The sequence below is a fragment of the Miscanthus floridulus genome, chromosome 18, assembly GCF_019320115.1.
Source record: "Miscanthus floridulus cultivar M001 chromosome 18, ASM1932011v1, whole genome shotgun sequence".
Lineage (NCBI taxonomy): Eukaryota > Viridiplantae > Streptophyta > Magnoliopsida > Poales > Poaceae > Miscanthus > Miscanthus floridulus.
This window is the reverse complement of record NC_089597.1, coordinates 9,138,924-9,148,272: the sequence shown is the minus strand read 5'-3', so window position 1 is coordinate 9,148,272 and position 9,349 is coordinate 9,138,924. Positions and strand designations below refer to the sequence as shown.

Genomic DNA, 9,349 nt, shown 5'->3' with positions numbered 1-9,349 from the left:
CAACACGCAGGGTCATTATCCATACAGCCAGTTTCTCCTTATGATCAGTTCAACTGTACGTAAGTACGCGTGAATGATGACGGTGGTCGATTCTGATTCACCGTGTCCAACTGGGTCGGACACAGACAGCATATATGGAGCCATCTACGCAAGACCGCTGCGCTTCATATATATATAAACAAAACCTCTTTTAACCCTAAAAAATTGCTCCTCGATCAGTTGGAGCAAGTATATACCAAGATTAATACAGGTGGTTCTTGTAGGAACAGGAGGCGGCGCAAAAAAGAAAAAGAAAAAGAAAAAAGAGGTAAATATACGAAGAAGAGGAAACAATACATAAGGAAAACACGAGGATTAAATATAGAAAGAGGAAACGGTAAACAAGGAAAACACGAGAGGGAAGGAGAAAAGAAGATAAAAGAAAGACAACATTGTTATCAATCAAATTATAGATTAGTTGGTTGGGATTTTTTTTTTAGTGGAACCTACCCACCCAGGGTTAAGTTCTTGGTTTGACACAAGTGTTCGCAAATTTTCTGGATTTATTTCAGGATTTAACGGCGCTATGCTTTCAGTGGTAGCGAGGCGCCTGCGGTGATTTCGTGAATGAGGGCGTTCGGCTGGTGGGTGGAATAGTGAATTTTGGATTATTTCGGATGGTTGAATAGTATTCTGTGAGAGAAAATAAGCTGAAACAAGCGGGAAGTAGTACAGCCGAATGCAATAAATCTCGTGATCTGCCGGCCGACTCCGTCCTTCAGAGATGCTCATAAAGGTAAGATTTATATACGTGTGTTCATATGAATGAGTGTGCGTGCATCGCGGGTGTCTGCAATGCCTACTGTAATTCTTATCCCTCAAAAAAAAAAAAAAAAAAAAAAGACAGCATAGACCGGGCGCGTTCACCAACGGAGGCAGCAGGAAGTGAGGCAGGGCCAGCTGCGTGCGCTGACCGTCACCGTCTCTTCCCTTCCATTCCGTTGCAGGCCTGGACGCGTTCCTTCTGCTTGCACACCTTTTCTTTTCCTTTCCTTTTCTTTCTCATTATAAGTTTCCTTTTTTATTATTTTTCCAATCACATGCGCTAAGCCAAAAAGACGCTTTAACGAGAAGCCTTTGAATTCGTAAGTAGTACTCGTAATCCTTAATAGTAATAAACAAGGAAAAAAAAGGGCTCCAGTAACAGTATCATTGAATTCGTAAGTAGTACTCGTAATCCTTAATAGTAATAAACAAGGAAAAAAAGGGCTCCAGTAGCAGTATCACGCGTACCAATCGCGATCAGTGTGTCCCCGTCGTCCCCCTTTTGTTTGAAATTTTAAGCACCGCCTGCAGCATCCTCCGTCCTCCCTCGTCGTCTCCGAGGACCAACCCCCATGTGACTGTGAGCGAGGCCGCGCCGCGTCCGTTGCCCGTTTCGTCTCGTTTCCTCCCACCCAGCTCAAATCCGCGTCCCTCCTGTCCTCGTCTCTGTGTCTTGCTCTCTCTTCCTGTGGACTTCGTCTTCCAGCTTCCACTCTTCCTCCCTCTGTCCCCCACCCGGCCTCGGAGCTCACCAAACCACCCCCCCAATCCCGTCCCCACGGCCGCCTACTAGTACTAGTGCCCGGCGCTTCCCCTTCCGCTTCATTCATTTGCCACCGCCGCCATCTCCTCTCCTCCTCGTCCCTTCGCTTCTTCTTTCTGTCCTTCCTACCGCTACTCGTTACTTCATTCAACTCCATTCCGTTCGTCCTTCAAAGAGGAGGAGCTTGGAGCTCGGAGCTCCACAGATTCCGACTCCACTCGCATCGCATCGGATGGTAAGAACCACAGCCCTCTGCCTCCTCCTGCTATGGCTTCCTCCCTCCCTGCTTCTCCGCCATCTGAATCTGTGTGCGACCCGCGCCGCTGCTTCTTGCTTTGAATCTTGGTGCGGGGATTCCGGCCTGATTTCTCGGTCCCTGTCGGATTTGCTTTCCATCCTTTCGCAATTAGCAAGGAAGAAAAGTAAAGTTGCCATCTTCTGCCGTTTTTGACTGACTGACTGACTAATACTATTTGGTTGAGTTGACTGATTGATGCTCCTCCATTGCATCCGTCCCTGACGCTTCCGGTTCCTTCCCTCCTCCGCAGATCAGCCGCCACCACTGACGGATCCGTAGCTCGATCCAGCACCGTGCCCGGACCGGCCGCCATGGCCTCCAACGGCGGCGGCGGCGGGGGGCTGCGCCACAGCAACAGCAGCCGCCTGTCGCGGATGTCCTACTCCGGCGGCGGGGGCGACGACACCCGCGCGCAGGCGGCCGTCCCCGGCGACCGTCCCATGGTCACCTTCGCCCGCCGCACGCACTCGGGCCGCTACGTGAGCTACTCGCGCGACGACCTCGACAGCGACCTCGGCATCGGCGGCGACATGTCCCCGGACCGCGAGGAGCAGCAGCAGTACGCGAGCTACCACGTGCACATCCCGGCGACGCCCGACAACCAGCCCATGGACCCGGCCATCTCGGCGCGCGTGGAGGAGCAGTACGTCTCCAACTCGCTCTTCACGGGCGGCTTCAACAGCGTCACGCGCGCGCACCTCATGGACAAGGTCACCGACTCCGAGGCCTCCCACCCGCAGATGGCGGGCGCCAAGGGCTCCTCCTGCGCCGTCAACGGATGCGACGCCAAGGTCATGAGCGACGAGCGCGGCGACGACATACTCCCCTGCGAGTGCGACTTCAAGATCTGCGCCGAGTGCTTCGCGGACGCCGTCAAGAACGCCGGCGCCGTCTGCCCGGGTGTAAGGAGCCCTACAAGAACACGGAGCTCGAGGACGTCGTCGGCGCTGCCGATGCCGTCGGTGCTAGGCCCACGCTGTCGCTGCCTCCGCCGCCCGGCGCCGCCGCGTCCAGGATGGAGAGGCGCCTCTCTATCATGCGCTCCCAGAAGGCAATGACCAGGAGCCAGACCGGAGACTGGGACCACAACCGCTGGCTCTTTGAGACCAAGGGCACGTATGGCTATGGCAATGCCATCTGGCCCAAGGAGAATGAGGTGGACGCCGGAGGCATGGGCGGAGGCGGCCTCGGTGGTGGAGGAGCTGATGGCCAGCCGGCCGAGTTCACCACCAAGCCATGGAGGCCGCTCACTCGGAAGCTTCCCATCCCTGCTGCCATACTCAGCCCATACAGGTAAATGCATGCCTTTACCTACCCGACTGAAGTTTGTTTTTCTCTTCAATCGTGATTGGATTCATCATTCATGTGCGCACACAAGGCTGGTTTGAATTTGAAATGCATTGTTCTATCTGTGATCCACTTGGTGGTTTTTATTTGCGTTCATATATAAAGAAATATTCCACCCTGATTCTGAGTCAAACTTTGGTTAGACCTGGTTGTGTAGATTAGTCCCAGTTGTTGTGATCTGTTGAACAAACTAGTAGGTTTGGTGAGTTGTTAGATTCTTAGATCTGTCCTGTACTATCTGATCTCTACCATGTTCCAAACATTTGAACCCAATAATGGCTAGCTCTATATTGAAACCTTTTTGGTATTTGCTGTTGAAATTGCAGAATGCTTCCCAACTTGTGCATTATTAAATTTATAACTTCATCAGATAGTCCAGATACCCTTTGTTTCCAGCAAAATAGACGTGCAAATGTTTCATAGTATAGTAACAATGTCCTGTAGATTAACCTTGGCAGTTCTGGTGATTCCTGCAGGCTTCTCATTCTTATCCGCATGGTCGTCCTTGCTCTATTCCTTATGTGGAGAATTCAGCACAAGAATGATGATGCAATTTGGCTCTGGGGCATGTCTGTTGTCTGTGAACTCTGGTTTGGCTTTTCATGGCTGCTCGACCAGCTGCCAAAGCTGTGCCCTGTGAACCGAGCAACCGACCTTGCTGTCCTGAAAGACAAGTTTGAGACCCCAACGCCGTCGAACCCTACTGGACGATCAGATTTACCAGGGCTTGATATATTTGTGTCCACTGCTGATCCAGAGAAAGAACCTCCACTGGTCACAGCAAACACCATCCTGTCCATCCTTGCTGCTGACTACCCTGTGGAGAAGCTTTCTTGCTATGTTTCTGATGATGGAGGGGCTCTCCTGACTTTTGAAGCCATGGCTGAAGCTGCTAGCTTTGCTAATATGTGGGTTCCTTTCTGTCGCAAGCACAACATTGAGCCTCGTAATCCTGAAAGCTACTTCAATCTTAAGAAGGACCCATACAAGAACAAGGTTCGCCAGGATTTTGTCAAGGACAGGAGGAGGGTTAAGAGGGAGTATGATGAGTTCAAGGTCAGGATCAATGCGCTGCCTGATTCGATACGCCGACGCTCTGATGCGTACCATGCCAGGGAGGAAATCAAGGCTATGAAGAGGCAGCGAGAGACTGCTCTTGATGATGCAGTAGAGCCTGTTAAGATCCCTAAAGCCACCTGGATGGCTGATGGCACTCATTGGCCTGGTACCTGGATTCAACCTTCTGCCGAGCATACCCGTGGTGATCATGCTGGAATAATTCAGGTATATGCATCTTCGCTTACATACATGTCCTAATTCTACTCTGTCGATTCTTCTGTACATAAAGAAAGAAAACGTATCATAACATACATTGTTGACGTGGTATTGTTAACAAGTTAGGTAGCTGCATGTAATCAGTAGGAAATCTAATTGATTCTGCTACTATAGTATTTGACAAGAAAAACAGCACCTAATTCATTATTGTTCTGTGCTTCAGGTGATGCTGAAACCTCCCAGTGATGATCCCTTGTATGGCAGCACTGGTGATGAAGGCAGACCTCTTGATTTCACTGAGGTCGACATCCGTTTGCCAATGTTGGTCTATGTGTCCCGAGAGAAGCGCCCTGGTTATGACCACAACAAGAAGGCTGGTGCGATGAATGCCCTAGTCCGTTCATCTGCTGTCATGTCAAATGGCCCCTTCATCCTCAACCTCGACTGTGATCACTATGTCTACAACTCGCAAGCTTTCCGCGAGGGCATGTGCTTCATGATGGACCGTGGTGGCGACCGTATTGGTTATGTTCAGTTCCCACAGCGGTTTGAGGGCATTGATCCATCAGATCGCTATGCTAACCACAACACTGTCTTCTTTGATGTCAACATGCGCGCACTGGATGGTATCATGGGGCCAGTCTATGTGGGCACTGGCTGTCTTTTCCGCCGTGTCGCCCTATATGGATTTGACCCTCCGCGCTCCAAGGAACATGGTGGCTGCTGCAGCTGTTGCTTTCCCCAGAGACGCAAGATCAAAGCTTCAGCTGCTGCACCGGAGGAGACCCGGGCTCTAAGGATGGCAGATTTTGATGAGGATGAAATGAACATGTCATCATTCCCCAAGAAGTTTGGTAACTCGAACTTCCTCATCAACTCCATCCCAATTGCTGAATTCCAAGGGCGCCCGCTAGCTGATCACCCTGGTGTCAAGAATGGCCGTCCTCCAGGTGCTCTCACTGTTCCCCGTGACCTTCTTGATTCATCCACAGTTGCTGAGGCCATCAGTGTCATCTCATGCTGGTACGAAGACAAGACCGAGTGGGGCCACCGTGTTGGTTGGATCTATGGTTCAGTCACAGAGGATGTGGTCACTGGGTACCGGATGCACAACCGTGGTTGGAAGTCTGTGTACTGTGTCACCAAGCGTGACGCCTTCCGCGGCACCGCACCCATCAATCTGACTGACCGTCTCCACCAAGTGCTCCGGTGGGCTACTGGTTCGGTGGAAATCTTCTTCTCCCGCAACAATGCGCTGCTCGCAAGCCGCAGGATGAAGTTCCTCCAGAGGATCGCCTACCTGAACGTCGGCATCTACCCATTCACGTCCATCTTCCTGATCGTCTACTGCTTCCTGCCGGCGCTGTCCCTGTTCTCAGGGCAGTTCATCGTGAAGACTCTCAACGTGGCATTCCTGACGTACCTGCTGGGGATCACGCTGATGCTGTGCCTTCTGGCAGTGCTGGAGATCAAGTGGTCAGGGATCAGCCTGGAGGAGTGGTGGCGGAACGAGCAGTTCTGGCTGATCGGCGGCACTAGCGCGCACCTCGCGGCCTGTGCTGCAGGGCCTCCTGAAGGTGGTGGCGGGCATCGAGATCTCCTTCACGCTGACGTCCAAGTCCGGAGGCGACGACGTAGATGACGAGTTCGCGGACCTGTATATCGTCAAGTGGACGTCGCTGATGATCCCGCCCATCGTGATCATGATGGTGAACCTGATTGCCATCGCCGTGGGCTTCAGCCGCACCATCTACAGCGAGATCCCGCAGTGGAGCAAGCTGCTGGGCGGCGTCTTCTTCAGCTTCTGGGTGCTGGCGCACCTGTACCCGTTCGCCAAGGGCCTCATGGGGCGCAGGGGTCGCACGCCTACCATCGTCTTCGTCTGGGCGGGGCTCCTCTCCATCACCATCTCCCTGCTGTGGGTCGCCATCGACCCGCCGTCTGGGAACCAGCAGATCGGTGGGTCGTTCACCTTCCCCTGAAGCTCTTGCCGGATTCATTGTCGCACATGGAATGGAATTCTTGCTTTGTATCAGTTCCTGACTGCAGTGGTTCATCCTCAGAAGTCAGAGCTGCTGGGAAAAGGGGGGATTCTGAAATGGCTAGGGCCTTTTTGTCCAAACTGATACTGTTATGATGAGCTAAAGTAGTTCTTTTGTTCTTTTATTTTTGCTATATATATATATGTTCAGGCACTCATTTTATACATACATATGTTCAGATCCGAGGATTAGTTCTGTTGGACTATTAAACGAGCACAAATTTCCATTCTTTTGGGTGTTGCATGCAAGCCTTTGAAATGTCTCATGGTGGGTGATGTCTGATGTGTTGGGATGCATTTCTTCATTAGAGAAATATATAAATCTTTAGTGTAAAAGGTAGTGGTTGAAGAGGACAGTGAAACTAAGCGTGTAGGGTTTTGGCGTTTGCTGGGTCTGCAGGAAAGACCTGGCAACTGGCGTTGCACGCGTTGCCTGACCGGCATCCACATGGGAGTCGTCTCGTCTCGTGCACCGCCATGAAAAGGGAAGAAGAGGTCAGAGAGCTCGGGCTGTTTCTGTCGATGACCCATTCACGCACGCACCATTCGTCGGTTTCTTGTGGGTTGGTGGTACCGATCCATGGAGGGTTTCCAAGGCGATATGTGCCTGCTATCATTTGTTATGCCTGCTATGAGATACCATCCAGAACAGCGACTGCTTTCTTGACGCGTTTGCGTAGCAGGTAGATGCAAGTTGCTAAGACTATTGTGGTCAATATCTTTTTTTTTTTTGGTATCTTTACATTTTCTTTTGGAGAGCAACGCATTATCATTTTATTACCCCATTTGTTATTCTTTGTTATTCCGTAGACTAATCATCCACGCAAAATGAATGCTTATATTAAATTCATGGTGGAATGTACTATTATAATATATCTGTTTAGTGTCATGAATATTGGTAATTTTTTAAGATAATGGAAATCCGGATTCATCCTTATTTAGAGGGAAAATATTGGTAATTATTTTCTGTAAAGTTAGTGTACCTTTAAACATTTTGACTAGGTATAGAAGTATGCAATTAGAATTGTATTCTTTGCATTCAGAAGGTAGTATAGTATGTGCCAGGTGAATGACGAGCTTCTCCTACAACTAAAAAGAACAAAGCGTGGACACTTCTTGGTGCGACATTCCAACGTGGGTCCATCGTACTGCCTGCTGCGTGCGATACCATGGTTCCACCTAGCCTTTCGCTCGCTCCCCCACTTCCCCTTTGCACCCCGCATCCTCTCCCTGCCCCCGCAATCAGCGCTCCGCAAAAAGAAGCCCCCGTCTCCGTCTCCGAGCGCCGCCGTCGCCCTTGAGCCTCACTCGTACGCCGCCCCGTTGTCACCCCCACCCCTCATTCCATCTCTGATCCACGCCAGTGCCCAGGGGTTAATGTGCTCAGGGACCTTAGGGTTCGTGAGGACAACCTTCTCTCGTCTCTGTGCTCCAGGGCAAGCTCTTGAGGAGCGGCGGCGGCGGATCAACCTTCTTTCGTCCTTTTGCTCTAGGGCAACCTAGGGCGACAGCGTGGTCTGGTACCTTCCTCATGCCGGCGGCCTAACCCCCCGATCTCGTGCCGCCTACGGCGCCGGCCAAGCGGGAGGCAAACGCGCCTTTGCCCACGGCTGGCCTAAGGTTGAGGCAGCGCGCAAGGTGCCACTTGCCACGCAGATGGAGGCGGCGCTGGCGCAGGTTTGGGCGTCCAGCGCCAATGCTATGCCGTACGCCGACTTCCTGCGCCTCTACTGTGACGCCGCCAGGCTAGACGCGAGCCCCTTCATCGTGCAAGCCGAGCCGAACGTAGGCCGCTCCATCGTACGTGCGCTCGACGAGTCCAGATCCGTCACCTTGTTCGGTAAGACCTTCCTCTTGCCCGATATGGTACGATTGTCACCCCCATGTTCTTATCTACCATTTGGCCCCGCGGATGCAGAGTTAGTGGTTGGATGCAGCAAACACATGCTCATTGAAATCAATCCACGGCCTGCTGACAGCTTTGGTTGTTTCACCTAGGTAAGCAGAGAAGTCGCATTAAGCTACTTTCACTCTTTCAGTAGTTGGTTAGCATGAGTGATTCAGAAACTGATTTTGTTCTCTATGTTTTTTTTACATTCCACTTAAATATTAATTGCCGTAGTCTCCTAATTACAAATGGTTACTTATTTCATGAAAAGAAAATAAGTTAATTCTTTTACATATATTATTGTTATGCTGTATTCATGAATCTTGTTTCACTGTTTGATTAGTTCTTCAATTAAATCGAACATCTCAGTTCTGACAATGGAGTGGGAGGTGCAAGGGTTGTCCTCCTTTGCCGGTGAAATGGAACAATTCAAAATCACACTGTGAGGACCCATTGATTTAAATGCCTAGTTATTTGATTAATTTATTTTTTACTAGCATTCTCCTTTCTACTTGTAATTTGAACTTCATGGTTTTGCAGGATTGAGATGCTACTGAATTCAGACCATGTTTGGAAGTGCCAAAATTGATGGAAAATCTAATCAAGCATCACTTTTTTTTCTGGTGCCTTTGCACTAGGCCAGACGATGAATGAACTACATCTCATGAAACAAATTTCAAATGCATTTTATTTGAACAGAGATAGCATGATGTGTCTTCCTCCGAGGGCCCCTCGGCCATGTAGATGATCTTCAGCATCCAAGATTAGGAGCTCTGGATTGATAGCTGGTTGGATGGCATGATGCGCCTTTAGCTGAGCCCCTGCGTGCCTCCATCTCTGTGCTCCAAATCCCATCACCGACCTAGTATATTATTTTCTAATGCTTTATATCGGTATATTGTTGTTTTTAATTCTTCAACTTTAGATGATTCA

At 50.4% G+C, this 9,349-nt stretch overlaps 1 pseudogene; it reads left to right on the top strand.

The window, feature by feature from the left end:
- The first annotated feature begins 1,844 nt into the window (after window positions 1-1,844).
- LOC136523777 (cellulose synthase-like protein D2) lies at window positions 1,845-6,758 on the top strand (annotated as a pseudogene).
- Window positions 6,759-9,349: the final 2,591 nt, after the last annotated feature.